Source organism: Momordica charantia (assembly GCF_013281855.1).
Source record: "Momordica charantia cultivar OHB3-1 chromosome 6 unlocalized genomic scaffold, Mcharantia_2.0 BLBB01000006.1, whole genome shotgun sequence".
NCBI lineage: Eukaryota > Viridiplantae > Streptophyta > Magnoliopsida > Cucurbitales > Cucurbitaceae > Momordica > Momordica charantia.
In genome coordinates, this window is record NW_028275164.1 from 13,968,249 (window position 1) to 13,984,483 (window position 16,235).

The 16,235-nt window shown below is 40.7% G+C and overlaps 1 non-coding gene and 1 pseudogene across 1 annotated transcript; one reads left to right on the forward strand and one right to left on the reverse strand.

The window, feature by feature from the left end:
- Nucleotides 1-3,514: 3,514 nt before the first annotated feature.
- On the reverse strand, nucleotides 3,515-3,621 carry LOC148210733 (small nucleolar RNA R71). The gene has a single exon (XR_015792038.1). It is a non-coding gene; the product is annotated as a small nucleolar RNA R71 (small nucleolar RNA).
- A 1,856-nt stretch (nucleotides 3,622-5,477) lies between these two features.
- The window catches only part of LOC148210734 (uncharacterized), a 57,936-nt pseudogene continuing 47,178 nt past the window's right edge, over nucleotides 5,478-16,235 (forward strand).

The following is a 16,235-nucleotide window of genomic DNA, read 5'->3' on the forward strand; positions in this document are numbered from 1 at the left end:
TATATGATAGAACATGGAATTACGTCCCAACTCTCAGGCCCTGGTACACCTCAACAAAACGGTGTATCAGAAAGGAGAAACAGAACCCTGTTGGACATGGTTCGATGAATGATGAGCTATGCTCAGTTGCCTAACTCGTTTTGGGGTTACGCAGTGGAGACTGCGGTTTATATTTTGAACGTAGTTCCATCAAAAAGTGTTTCTGAAACACCTTTTGAGCTATGGAAGGATCGCAAAGCTAGTTTATGTCACTTCTGCATTTGGGGATGCCCGGCACACGTGCTCATGACTAACCCAAAGAAACTGGAACCTCGTTCAAAAGTATGCCTATTCGTAGGTTACCCTAAAGAGACGAGAGGTGGTCTATTCTTCGATCCTCAAGAAAACAGAGTGTTTGTATCGACAAATGCTACTTTCTTGGAAGAACGCCATGTTCGAGATCATAAACCATGAAGTAAGGTAGTGATTAACGAGATTTCTGAAGAGGCTACAAACACATCAACAAGAGTTGTTGATCAAACTGGCACTACAACAAGAGTTGTTGATGAAGCCAGTACATCACGTCAGTCACATCCACCTCAAGTGTTGAGGGTGCCTCGACGTAGTGGGAGAGTTGTGTCACAACCTGACCGCTATGTGGGTTTAACTGAAACCCAAGTTGTCATACCTGATGATGGCGTCGAGGATCCATTGACCTACAAAAAGGCAATGGAAGATACTGACAAGGACAAATGGGTCAAAGCAATGGACCTGGAAATGGAGTCGATGTACTTCAATTCCGTTTGGGAACTTGTAGATCAACCTGACGGGGTAAAACCCATAGGATGCAAATGGATCTATAAGCGAAAATGAGACGCCGAAGGAAAAGTACAGACTTTTAAGGTGAGACTTGTGGCAAAAGGCTACACACAAAGGGAAGGGGTGGACTATGAAGAAACCTTCTCCCCTGTAGCTATGCTTAAGTCCATTAGAATACTTTTGTCCATTGCCACATATTATGACTATGAGATATGGCAAATGGACGTCAAGGCTGCTTTTCTGAATGACAATCTTGAAGAAAGTATTTATATGTCTCAACCCGAAGGGTTCATAGCTCAAGGTCAAGAGCAAGAAGTTTGCAAGCTTAAACGGTCTATATATGGACTAAAACAAGCATCTCGATCTTAGAACATAAGGTTCGATACTGCGAACAAATCTTATGATAACAGTGCGCATCTCACTTTATTGTGATAACAGTGGTGCTGTGGCAAATTCTAAAGAACCTCGAAGCCACAAGAGAGGCAAACACATCAAAAGGAAGTACCACCTTATACGGGAGATAGTGCAACGAGGAGATGTGATCGTCACAAAGATTGCTTCGGAGCACAATATTGCTGATCCTTTTACGAAGGCACTCACGGCTAAAGTGTTTGAGGGCCATCTAGAAAGTCTAGGTCTACGAGCATTGTACGATTAGTCTAGGGCAAGTGGGAGAAATGTAATGGGTATAGTGCATGCCCTAGTTTATTGTATTTTCCCTTTGCTTTATGATAATGTACACTCCACTCGAGTTTAGTTCAAGTGGGAGTTTGTTGGGTGTGTTACCCTAAACTCGTAGTTTGTATTTTGTAAAAACAAATGTATATTCAATAAAGTTTTATTCAATAAATTTGTTGTTGAATTCATAGCATTTCATTGTCCAAAATCCAATAAACTAACATTCGAGGTTATTTTAGTGTAAGCGGGACAGTATATGTACTGGGTATATATTTGATATACTGGGTATATATTTTATATACCCCTTATATACGAGGTAAATATTTGATATACCCTGATATACAAGTGGATAATGTCCCGTGAATAACCTAAAGAGTCTATAGTATACGGATAAGGCTGGGTACCTTATCCTGGCAACACTATGGATACGGCCCACTCGGTAAAGGCTACAAACGACTCGATCCAGGTCATTCGTGTGGAGACATGCGAGTGGGGGTATCCTATACAATGAGTTTGTATAAGACCGGACCACGAAATAGCCAATCTTTAGATGTAACACCGTTAACTAATAGATTACTGTTTCTTAGGATGACCAGACAACTCATTCTCAATCCTGAGTGAGTTATAGACTACTGCCCGTGAGGGCTCGTCCTTTGATCTGTATGGGTGAGAGTGGCCCGAGTTGTCGACTCAATCTTCCAAACATTTTGGGGACGAGACTGAGTGGGGAGCTGAGAACATAACTTCACAAGATGGAATTCACTCATCCCCGACTTTAGAGAAGTAGATGAGTGTTCTCTTAAATGCTGACTCCAGGACTTGAACAAGGGGCCCCACCCTCTCATTTGCCTGAGAGGGACTTCGAGTTATTGGTCGGACCATAATCGGGTTGTTCATTAGAGGAGCAGTGGTATTTAAGGAGTAAGATGTAACTCAAGGGTAAAACGGTAATTTGACCCAACTTGAGTTACGAGCACTCGTGAAGGATTGACTTGTCATTAATGGTCGTATATCCGTGGACACGAAAATATTCTACAGTGAGAATAGTGCAACTGCGGGTCTTTAGTGGAATGACCCGTAGTTAACGAATGTTGATTAACTCGGTAAATGAGTTTGACCGATTAATCTCGTATCGTTGGAGCTTCGGATCTGTAGGTCCATTAGGTCCCCTTGCTAGTTCATAACGAGTAAAACGAGGATCAAGTTTTGGAAGAATTTGAACTGTTCAAATTTCTTAAGGGATTATATGTATATTGATACATTATAATATATAGTTAATCCTAAATTAAAACTATATATTATGAGAGAAATTATTTGAATGAGATTCAAATAAAATTAATATGAATAAGATTCATATTAAGACTATAGGTTAAAAATAATGTGCATAAGATGTACATTAGAACTATAGGTTATACGAGAGAAATGCAATAGAATATGATTCTATTGATGTGATAAATAATCAAGGGTTAATTATTTATTTGATATATATACATATTAATTAATTATTAATTAGATTAATAATTAATTAACATTTATTAATTAATATGATTAATTAATTAATTATATATATTATATATATATATTAATTATTAATATTAATATTAATAATAATATTAATATTAACACTCCCCTACTTAATTGTAGGGGAGTGGGGGCAGTTATGACGTGGGGAGTTATCCCCACGTCATATCAGTTTTTTTGCAGAAGTGTTCTGCAACAGAAAAAAGGCCTCAACGAAGAACTTCTGTGATTTCTCTCAATCAAGCTCTCTCCCTCAACTCTCCCTGACATTCCAAACAAAACGCTCCCACAAGCGTGTTCTCGAAACCCAAGAGGATAGCAAGGAAGACTCGGTGGTGCTGTTCGGGTGGAAACCGTGGAAGAAAAGTTCTTTAAAGGTAATGGTTTTCCTCTGTATTTTCCTTGTTTGCAAATTGATTTTGTTTCCCAAATATCACGAACCACGGTTCGCTTCCGCTCCGGGATTCTCGTCCCTTCAAATTCTTGATGAAGTACTTCCCAGCTAGCAAGAACGCTAAGTACAGAAGCGATATTAATAACTTTCAGCAATTTGTTGGGAGAGTCAGTAAGTGAGTCGTGGGAGCGTTTCAAGCGATTGCTTCAGAAATTCCCTCACCATGGAATCCGAAGGTGTATCTAGATTGAAACATACTACAATGGATTGGATGACACTACACGTTTGGTCATTGATGCCCCAACAAATGACACATTGCTAGCAAAACCTTATGCTGAAGCTTGCAATATCTTGGAGAGGATATCATCGAACAATCATTCATGGTCAGACCCTAGAGTCATTCAAGGTAAAGGAGGTAAGGGACTTAATGAATCTGAATCATACTCTGATTTGAACTCGAAAATTGAAAATTTGACAGATTTAGTGATGAGAAGCATGACACAATAGAGCACAGTGGGAACATCAACTGGTAAGGTAAACGTCGGCCACATCCAGGAGATTTCTTGCTTATTCTTCGAGGGAGATCATCATTATAACAATTGCCCTGGCAATCCAGAGTCGGTTTACTATCTAGGGAATCTACAGAACAATAGAAACAACACATATTCCAACACATATAACCCCGGCTGGAGAAATCAACCCAATTTCAGTTGGAGTGGTAATCAGGGAGGAAATAATGTTGGCACCTCCAATGGTTCAGCGTACCAGCCGAAAGGGAAATATACCCCAGGATTTGCGAATCAAGGTCAGGTAGCAGCACAGAAGCCCGCAGAAGGAACAATTGCGTCATTGGAAAAGTCGATGAAGCAATATATGGCCAATAGCGATGCTACTGTGCAAAGCCAAGCCGCATCACTAAGAAATCTAGAACTGCAAGTAGGACAGTTAGCAACCGATTTGAAGAGCTTACCTTATGGAGCATTGCCAAGCTAGATGTGCTGAAGCAACTGCATGTTTGCATACCAAGCCCAGTGCAGTGTGTGCCTAAGAAAGGGGGCATGACTGTGGTGGAGAATGCGAAGAATGAGTTGATACCCATAAGGACAGTGACAGGATGGCGTATATGTATGGACTACCGCAAACTGAATAAAGCCACCAAGAAAGATCATTTTCCTCTTCCCTTCATCGATCAGATGCTAGACGGACTTGCAGGCCAGAAATAGTATTGCTTTCTAGACAGGTACAGCGGATATATCCAGATTACGATAGCCCCGCAAGATTAGCAAAAGACGACATTCACCTGTCGTTACAGAATGTTCGCTTTCAGACGAGTGCCCTTTTGGGCTCTACAATGCCCCACATCGTTTCAAAGTTGCATGATGGCCATCTTTTCAGACTTGCTAGAATCAGTGGTTGAGGTGTTCATCGATGACTTTTCAATCTTCGGAAAGTCATTTGTCGAGTGCCTGGATAATCTGAACAAGCTACTGCAAAGATGCGAAGAGACTAACCTGGTATTAAATTAGGAGAAATGTCATTTCATGGTGCAGAAGGGAATTGTGCTAGGGCTCAGAGTCTCCAGCGAGGGCATAGAAGTAGACAAGGCGAAGATGAAGCAATAGAGAAACTGCCCCCACTTGTGAATGTCAAGGGCATCCGAAGCTTCCTGGGACATGTCGGTTTTTATCACAGATTTATAAAGGATTTTTCGAAAATCTCTAAACCTCTATGTTCTTTACTTGGAAATGACAAGGAATTTAACTTCACATCTGACTGTTTCCATGCGTTCGAAACACTTAAACATGCTCTCACCCACGCTCCAATAATAACAACACCATATTGGACAAAGCCCTTCGAACTCATGTGTGATGCCAGCAACTATGCTGTGGGAGCAGTCCTTGCTCAACGCAAAGAAAAGCTGCTGCATCCGATATATTTCGCCAACAAAACTTTGATAAAGGCGCAGATCAACTACACCACCACAAAAAAGAGCTATTAGCAGTGGTGTTCGCCTTTGAGAAGTTCAGAGCATATCTAGTAGGATCCAAAGTGACTGTCTATACAGATCATGCAGTGTTAAAAATATATGCTCACCAAGAAGGACGCTAAGCCAAGGTTAATTCGCTGGATTTTGCTGTTACAAGAGTTCGACATAGAAATCAAGGACAAGAAGGGAACATAAAATTTAGTTGCGGACCACTTATCCAAATTGACGGGCCTAGGATCCTCAAGGGACGAATCAGGGATTCGAGGAACATTTCCAGATGAGCAAGTATTGGTGATTGAAGCCCTGAATGAGGAAGAATGGCCATGATTTGTCGATCTAGCTAACTACATAGCCAGTGGAATATTGCCAGCCAACATAAACAAGCAACAGCTCAAGAAGTTTCTGCATGAGAGCAAATTTTATCTGTGGGACGACCCATTTCTCTATAAAGTATGTCAAGACAAAATGATCAGAAGATGCGTTGTCAATGCTGAAGCACAGCAGGTGCTAACCAAATGCCATTCTGCACCATATGAAGACACTTTGGAGGACAGTGGACAGCGGCAAAAGTTTTCCAGAGTGGGTACTTCTGGCTGAATATTTTCAAGATGCTTACGCATTGGTACAGTACTGTAACGAAAGCCAGAGGGTTGGAAACATCTCCAAGAGATCGGAAATGCCTTTCACATACATTTTAGAGGTGGAGCTCTTCCATGCCTGGGGCATGGATTTCATGGGGCCCTTCCCTCCGTCAAATGGACACTTGTTCATTATGTTAGCAGTCGACTATGTATCCAAATGGGTCGAGGCAGTGGCATGTACCAGCAGTGACGCCAAAGTGGTCGCCAAATTTTTACACAAGCATATATTTACAAGGTTCGGCACCCCTAGAGCTATGATCAGTGACAAAGGCTCCCACTTCATCAACAAAGCTATAGCCTCTATCCTTGATAAGTACAATATCAGGCATAAAGTGTCTACAGCTTACCATCCCCAAACGAATGGGCAAGTTGAAGTATCCAACAGGGAAATCAAATGCATCTTAGAGAAGGTTGTGAGCACAAATAAAAAAGACTGGTCAATGAAGTTGGATGATGCCTTATGGGTCTATCGCACTGCATTCAAAACACCTTTGGGAACATCTCCGTACAAATTGGTTTTGAAAAACCATGTCACCTGCCCCTAGAGTTGGAGCATAAGGCATTCTGGACCATAAAGAAGCTGAATCTGGATTATGCCGCAACAGGAGAAGTGAGGCGTTTGCAATTACTAGAGTTGGAAGAGTTTTTGGAGAGATGCGTATGAAAATGCCAAAATATATAAGGAGAAAACAAAGAGATGGCACGATGCAGGAATCCAACCACGACAATTCGAAAAAGGACGGGAAGTTTTGCTATACAACTCACGGCTAAAACTTTTCCCAGGGAAGCTCAAATCGAGATGGTCTGAACCGTTTTTAGTATCACATGTGTACCCTCATGGAGCCATCAGAGTGCAAGAGATGGACTAAAGAAGGGAATTTATGGTAAACGGCCAAAGGCTGGAGCATTTTTATGGATGAAGCGTGGTGCGCGATGCTGGAGCCCACCATTTCGCGACAGACTGAAGAAATTCAACAGAGGAATAAAGGAGCAGAAGTCAATACTAAATCCTTGTCATGCTCCCGCAATGTTAATTCCGCTTTGCATAGTTTAAGTTTTTCTCATTTCATATTCATAATTTAATTTTATATTTTTTTTTAGGTTTAGGGATAAGGTTGAAGTCAATATGAGCAGTCGGTAATTAAAGGATGGTTGCAGCAGTAACGAAGAGCTGTCGATGGCACAGGGAGAGAGTAGGTGGTAGTGCGGCCGTGTGGCAGGCGTGTAGAGGGGCTAATTAAGGAAACTACACCATTAGAAGAGAGAGGTTTGTCGTTTCCAATATATGGGGAAGGAAAATTAATTATGACAATTTCGGAAAATCTATTTTGATTTGGGACGGAAATTTTGAATTGGGATTTTTTGGGTGAATTCAAATTCCGTTTTTTTCGTTTCTTTTTAAAGGCCACGATTCCCCACCACCTTCCCTCACTTCGCCCAAAACCGTCTTTTCCCTCCCTCATAAGAATCCCAAACTTCCTCACCCTTTTCTCAGAAACCCTAGTAGCAGTCATGCCTCGCATTAAGCATAAAGTTAATCGAAAGAAAGCTGCCGCACTCTAGGTCTCCGCCGGTGAAAAGTCGAACGGTAAGTTCCGCGAAGCTATTACGGTGATTCCGCCGCCAGACGCTTCAGCAGAAAGAAGCTCAGCCTAGCAAATGCCGGAGAGTTCAGAAAACACCCAAGAAGGGCCAGAGCTCCTACCACCGCATCCGCCTCTCTCCAGTCCTCAAGTGAGTATCCCAGCCTTGTCATTTCTCTCCCGTTCACCCCGCCTGAAGCACAACCCTCTTCCCCCGCTACAAAGAACCCACCCCTCAACCCCGCCGCTCCCATGGCCTCCCTCTCAATCGCCAGCACCCCACCACCAACCAACACCCAACCACCCACCCAATCGCCCGTCCTCCAACCTCCAGATAACCCTACAACCATCACTGCTTCCTATACCCCGATAGTGGTTGAGGAAATCCACCCTCAGGTGCTCCTCAAGCCAACACCCACCGACGGCCCCACCTCCCGAACTCGAAAGACAAAATGCCTGTCCCCTTCATTGCCCAACCCTAGCCCGACCAAAAGCCCAAAGCCCTAAAACCACCACCACCATCTAAATCGAAATTGGTAAAGACCGTTTCCTCATCTGAGGGGAAACGGTGCATTAGCGGCTCCTCTGTTTTGCAGGTACCACAAACACCGAGTTCAGCAAAGTGTATCAACGTCATACCTGCTGCCCAGACGTCCTTCCAGAGGTTCGTGGACCCCACAGCCAAGGCTAGCTACAAAGCCATTAAGAGTAGAGATCTCAACTATGAGAAGGGCTTTGTAGCGGCCGATATGCCCCAGATTGTCAAAGAGGGAGCAGCAAAGCAGAAGTGGGAGCATTTTTGTGCTCCCCTTACGCCGGTGCTACTAGAGCTGGTGCGGGAGTTTTACGCCAACCATGATCCAAACAGAGTGAGACGCATAGTGGTGCGAGGGGTCGAAGTAGACTGGATGCCCGAGCGAATCAACAAGGTCCTCAAGCTCCCGAGCAACCCGCAGGCCGACTTTAATCAGCTTATCTAGCAACCCTCAATCAAAGAGCTTGACCATGCCCTCCAATTAATAGGGATAGAAGGCGCATCGTGGCAGATCACAGAAAAAGGCGCCCGCTCCTTAAAATCTGGTCAGCTCACTACTGAAGCAAACATTTGGCTCTACTTTGTTAAGAGCCGAATCATGCCAACAACGCATGATTCATCTGTTACAAAGGACAAGGTCCTTCTGTTGGCTTGCATTCTGGAGGGGCGTTCTATTGACGTTGGCCAACTCATTCACTGGGAGATCGCCCATTGTGCAGCAAAAAGATCCGGCCATTAATTTTTCCCAAGCCTCATCACCAAGCTCTGCCTCCGTAGAGATGTCCCCGTTTTTTATGACAAGGAGCCCATTAAAGACAAATTGGTGATCGACAAGCATACGCTGGAGCGTCTAATGCTGCAGGACCCTACGCGTCGTGGAGTAGTGCCTACTACAGCCATCAGTCAAATGATGGCTCAACTCGGAAAACTCCAGAAGCAGTTCACGCGTATGGAGGAAGCGCAATCAGGCTTTGCTATTCAAGCAAAGAAGCGAGATGCGGGAATCATGGAAGCGCTGGAGCGATTGAAAGCGGCGGCCCCTTCGACATCTACTGCCCCCCTGCTGTATTGAAGATGCTGGAGCAATCCCGCATCTCTGAAGAGGAAGATCAGCCCACGGGCGACTCTTCAGAGGAAGACAAGAGCTTAGAAGAGAGCGAATCAACCCTCCCCATTGTCTTTTATGTTTCTAGTTAGCATTTAAATTCCGCAATTTATTGCTTTCTGCATTTCAATTATGTTTTTAAGTTTTCATCAAAGTAGTTCTTATTTTTAATCAATATGTGACCCCCCCCCCCCATTTTGTTGAAATCAATTGAGTGGTTGTTAGCATTCTTGTGTTCTCAACATCTGCTTGTTGCCCAGCCTGGTGTATATAGTTTGGAGGCTAGAGCCTCCTGCACGCGCAGTTTTCCCTGTTGATGCTGGAGCATTTTAATGTCGTTAGCTCTCTTTTGTTCATCCTCTGATTCATGTTTGTCTGCCAATGCCCTAGCATCCCTTTCATAGTACTGGCCCCAGGTAGCGCCTACCCTAGACAGAAATTTCAATGGTTCTCTATCCAAAGCCAACCCTTATCTTTGTATAGCTAGCATGGACATCTTCTTTTAGATCCCCGTAGTTGTTAGCATTAGCCCTCCGCACTCATGTATATATTTTGATAGCGAACATCCTTGTATTTCTCATTTTACATTCGCTTTAAGTTTGAGGGTATGTTAGAGCTTTACATTCTAGATGTCCTTAGCCACATTGAGGACAATGCAACTTTTAAGTTTTGGGGGCGTGAACCTTCAGTTCTTACATCTTTAGCAGTAATTGTATAGAACCATGAATCTTTCTAATCCTGTAATTCACCCCAATTCAAAAAACAAATAAAAAAGTCATCACATCCAGAGCATAAAGAGGCTGCAAGATTAGGAAGTGCTAGTAGCCCATGGTTAAAAGCCCAAGTTGGTAGTGCAAAGTTTAAAAGTTTAGGTTAGAGAAAGGGGCTTGAGAAATAAATCTCTAAGAGAAGTTAAGCTTGAGGCTGGGAAGTAGAAGGAAGCTAGAGTTAGGCAGAAAATAGCGTCTTCTAGAGTGTCAACAAACTTGAGCTTCTTTCATTTTTATGCTCCAGCTGAAGCACTTAGCAGAATATGTAATTTCTATGCATTCTTGATTAAAATGAAGGTTTGAGACCTATGGCAGGTTGCTTGAAGTGCGAGTTTCTAACACTCTTCATTGGTGAAAAGGGAAAAAATGTATGTTCTTGCTTGGGGACAAGCAAGATTTTAAGTTTGGGGGTGTGATAACTCTCTAAAAGAGAGTTATTCTAGTATTCATTTGGGTAGTTTTATAAAAGGAATATTCAAAGTGTGATGGTTTTGGTGCGCAATTAGCATAGAAAAGAGTATAAAATGAAATCCGAGCTAAAAGCCCCAGGTCTTGAATGTTGTAGCTAAATATTGCACTAAATGCTCTTATTTCTGGTGTAAATGCACAGGTTTGGAAGCAAAAGACTAAGCATAAAGGAAGTGCAAAAACCCAGAGAAGAGTGCGCAAGATAATTTCGAGGCACAGTAGATAAATGCTGGAGCGAAGCAGAGCTAGAGCATGGATTCACGTTGCAGTAACAGCCAAGACACGACATTTACTGTGTCCGTACAACTTTCAGCTGGGTGCCCTAAATTTGGAGCCTGATATAAAAGGGGCGTGTTGCCCTAACCGCCACACACAGATCCCGAGAGGAGCATGATTTTGAGAGCTGAAAAGATAAGAGGAGCGATTCTCGCCATTTTTTGGGGGAGCAAGCTGACAACAGAAGAGGATATTCCACTGCAATTTCCAACTGACAACTTCTTTTTCGTTTTCTACTTTCTCCCTAAGATGGGTTGTTTCCTTCTTCTACCCGTTTTATTTTCTTCTTCATTTATGAGCTAAACCTCATTTCGGGGGAGTCTCTCATGTTGTAACTGTTGTAAACTGAACCTCTCACTACTTTACTTGTTTTTAAATGAAGTTGTTTGTATTTCTTCAATCTTGCGTGACATTGTTGGGCGCCATGTCGTGTTTCTAGCGTCTCTATTGACCTGGAAGGGCTTATGGTTGATGACTTGCTTCATTTGGGATTACTACTTTTCTATAGTAATTTGTAGATTATCAGGAATGAGATCCCTTAATCTTGCCTAAAGCTGGTTTTACTGTTTCGGAACTTAGCAACGGAAGTTGTGGGTTTTCATGTTCGGATGTTTCGGAAGGGAACCATGTCGAGCTGGGCATTAACAAGCATTTGTTAATTAGAGGGTAGGTTAATAGGCTGTGAATGCATGTGAGTCTCCCTCACTCTCTCATATCGGTATTCTCCCCATTTTCGTCTTCTGTGCTGATTTTTCTGCTTGTGTTCAGCTTTGCAAAGTGTGTCTGCTCTGGTGTTTTATTTACTGCTTATTTATTTTACATACACTCATTCACGTCCCGAAACAACTTTTATATTTCGTTATTTTATGCTTTTGGTATCTGTGAACGCTGTTTAAAATATTATCCAAAGTCCCTGTGGATTCGACCTCGTTGCGTACTGCGATCGACATTTTGTGTATACTTGCATGTGTTGTCAACACGTTTGTGTGGACGTAACAAGTTTTTGGCACCGTTGCCGGGGACTTTAGTGATTTTATTCTAAACAATAGTGTTTGTAGATACGCTGCTTAATCGAGTTTTCTTTTTCTCGCATTTTTGTGTGGTTGTAGGTGCATGAACGATTTTGAGAGCTTGGAATACATTATCGATCACAAGATAGAACAAACTATCCATAAAAATCGATGAGAACAAAGAAGAACCCAAGCTGAAGTAAATATGAATCCACCCAACCCGAATATGCGTCAACCTATTCCGCCGAATGCGAGGATCGAGGAAATAGTAGATGGGGTTCATGTTGCTGTTGACCCTGAGGTAGCAATGCCCCCTCTTACGCCCTCAGGTTAGAAGAAGTTATTCATTTATTGTTCATGTTTGTTATTTTTGTTGACTATTAAGTTTGTTTACACAATCTATCTAAAACCCCTGCATTGACTTTTATTTCAACATGTGTACTAGAAGAAAATTGTTTAGTTTAATGCAATGATTTCTTGGGTGATTATTGAGTGTTTGGTACTTAGCCTCTGCGAATTCGAACTTTTTATTATTTGCTGCGATGATTGTGTATACTTGCACGTATAAGAATTGGTAACATAAATCGAACCAACATCCGACATCTATACAACTTGCATAGTAGCTTACACGTCTGTTATTAAATGTGCGTCATTAAATATCCATTTCTAGTGACGAGGCAATGCCTACCTTCGAAAGAGTAATCGCCTAAGAGAGACAGTGTCAGTGACTACAAGCAGATTCGTCGAGGTCAGAGAGACATTCGCCGACAAAGTGCAAAGTTGTGCAAGCAAAAAGAACTGTCCGAGAGTTGGGCACTCTGGCTAGTCAAAGCCAGTCAAGCAGGAGGAAAGTAACCGTACACATGGGTTACTTGCCCAATCAAGGTGCTCCAAAAGCCGTGAGCACGTGTGTCCCTTGACTCGTTCCATTAAAGGTAATGTGTGCTTGCAGGTGTGCTTCAGAAAATGAGCCGGGTTGCATGACGTTTCCTAAACGGGCGGCTTCTCAAGTGAAAAGTTGCTAGAGGCCATATTTAGCTTGAGTAAAAGGAGTGTTAGCCTGGCAAGTCAAAAGAGCGAAGAAGCCAGCGAGAAGCGATATTGCAGCTAATCTGCCACAACAGGTGGCCTGAATAGACGTTGGCTGAAGGGTAGGGTCAACTTGAAGCAAGCCTCAGAGTAAAGTGTTAGCTGCCTCAGCAAAGTGTCAATTATTCAGAGAACTTAAGAGTTGAAGCCAAGGGAACTTGAAGCAAGAGCCAAAGTGTGCTCAAGTTTAGTATTGTGTTTCTGAAACATGTCTTTGGCCAAGTTTGAAAGCAGGGTGCAAGAACGTCTACGATAAGATACTATTTCACGAGCATTGTGCCAAGTTGATGTTTTGCTGCAACACTGAGAAAGGGTTGTGTCAGTTAACCAGTCTGAAGAAGACGTCATTGAAAGCGATGACGAGTTTAAGCGGGAGAGAGTGTCACAATCACATGAGCTATATGTGGATTGTCCCCCAGGAATATGTCATCGAGAACGATAACTGATTAAGTGGGGGAGAATGTCTCAACCCTACTATAAGAAAGTGGGTTGAGACCATCACCAAGTGTGCAAGCGTAAGCGACATGCATATGTCACCATCAGGTCATGTTGAGGACCGAGAGAGAAGTCGTGATGCAACCAAGGAGAATGATGCATCACCTATCACATCCAAAATATGTGTACAAGAATGCCTAGAGAAGGCGTACGCAGAATGCAAGGCGAAGGAAATGTCAGTAGTGTCGGTGACAAGCTCAGCGGGGGCCAATTGGGGCCCCAAGCCATTACCCTAGAAGTCGGGGTTCCATCGAGAGCTTGGACAAGCGACTTTAGTGTTAGATGCATATCAAGATATGCTAGCACGCCAAGTTTCGTATCGATCAGAGTTCAGACGTGCACTCTACATTGGCGAGTGACTCCTTGCCACTTTGCACGTACACACCTACCAAACCAAGATTGTCTTTGAATGTACTATAGGGAGAGGCATGGTGTCAGCTCTCCACCACCCCTGGGCCCTATGGCCGAAGTGAGCTACCTCATGGCACATGTGTGTGTCATGGCGTGAGCGAGCGTTGCAGGACCAAGGTCTTGGGCGTCTTGTTTCGAGAATGGAAATCTCAAGGACAGTGTCGGGTGGCAGGGGGGTGTCGGCATTGCGCCTCGTCTCATGGGCTGGAGGTTGCACATAGGGGCCGTTATGTAGTACGGTATGCTCAAACGACAAGGTAAGGGCGCAAGATCATAAATACAAGTCCATGGGTCAGTTCTCGGTATGCGTGTCCAAGTGAGCAGCGAAGCCCGATAACATCTCGATGCTCGGGTGGCATCCTACAGTATTGGGGGACACTCGATAAGTGAGAAAAAGCTAGTCTTGGCCCAGTAAGCGGTAAGACTCATCCCTGTTGCCAAATAGGGTAATTGCTTGGCGGAGTTTAGTTTTATGTGACTTGAACCCAAGACCTAAAAGATATTCCTTGAAGCCCCAAGTCACCTAAGTTATCCATTAGGGACAATTATACCATTTTAAAATTAAGTTGCAGTATGGTTATAACGGTTGTGCGAGATACCTCTGCATTAACCTGTTTAAGGCTATGAATCATCATACGAGCTATTTAGATTAACCTTAATTGGGCTAATAGCTCAACCATTGCGCATTTTCAATGTTACTTAGAAAAATGTCATGTGAAATGATCTTTCTTTATTCTAGTGTGTGGTAAGTTGGTATTTTTCCCTCTCATAAGTAACCGTTGAAATATGCAAGTTCCTAAAAATACAATATTTTTATTTAAGGATGGAATAAATAATCGCCCATAAATTCTGGAGAACTTTGAACTATGTAAGCGGTTGACTTGGCTACTTTTCTTTGAATAAAAATTTCAAGTGATTGAAGAGGACCGATAGAAATGATGAGAAGATAAAAAGAAGATAAGAAAATACTATTTTGTGGTTCTTTTTATTTTTATCTCAAATTGATGCCATGGAAAGGGACTTATCTTTAACTTTCAATTTTGAATTATTCTACTTATGACACAGGACCAAATTAATCCCATTTTATAATATAATAATTTAATTTATGTAAGCAATGGATATGATTAGTGGTTATGCTGGTGTCATTTCTCTGGTTACTCAACTATGGGGTTTCAGCCTTTCACCTCAATAGAAAGAGTAGAAGTTAATTAAAACTTGATATATGTTCACTCCTATACCTCCATAAAACTCGTTATATATTTTTTTTTTATTTTAAATTATTTTGAAGACCTTTATAATTACTAGTTTGTTACCTGTGTCATGCACATTTATGTATCTAATATGATACAATTTAATAATTTTATAAACAATTAAAGTTAATTCATCTTATTTTCATTCACAAAATTTTTAATTATTTATATTATTATTATAAAATCATAGTTATATTTTATGGTTAAAAATATATATATTTTCCTTAACTTTTAAAAGAAAAGGAAAATCATTATATTGGAAATTATAAATTTTATGCCACTTGATAAGAAATTTGTATGAACTCATATTTTTTGTTTTTTCTTTTTAATATTTATTTTTTAGATAAATATTTTTATCTAATACTTACTTCAAATATTATATAATTTTATTAAAAAAATAATTAAGTTAATATATTTGAATTATTGTTACTAAAAAAATATGAGAAAATATTTTAACAAAGATACTAAATTTCTTATACAATTTGAATTGCCAAATTAAAATTAAAACATGCACAAACATTTTAAATAAAAAACTAATAATACAAGTTATAAAAAAATATTAGGAAATAAAAAACACAATAATATAGAAATTACATAATAAAAAAAATAAAAACAAGAGTAACAAAAATAAAAAATAGTAAAGAAGGTAGCTTTAATGTATAAGTTTTCTGTCGACTTTAATTTAGTATGTATGTCTTGACTCTTAGTTGCTGAAAAATGATAGAAAAAAATGCCTATTTATATTAATAGATGACGAAAAATTACAAATCTTTTAGAATTCTAAAACTTCTGAAATTATATTATCAGTTATTATTAGTAAAAATAATTAACCTCTTCATAAATTAAATATAACAACCTTTTACCTTTTATAACATTTTATATTTCATCTTGTCCTCCAAAAAATAAAATTTCATGACATTGTTATGGTTGATATTTATTATTTATAATTTATTAATTAATTTATTATTTACCATTAATTTACAAGACAATACCTATTTATAGTAGACCATGAAAATTTACAAAATTTTTAAAATTCTATTATTAGTTATTGTTAATGAACATAATTAAGCTATTCCTCAATTAAACAACAAACCCTTGCATATTCTAACTTTTTTGATTCCCTTTTGTCCTAAAAATAAACTTTTTAGATTCCATGCTATTTTTATGGTTGACATTTACTATTTATACTTTATTAATTAATTTAGTATTTACCATTAATTTTTT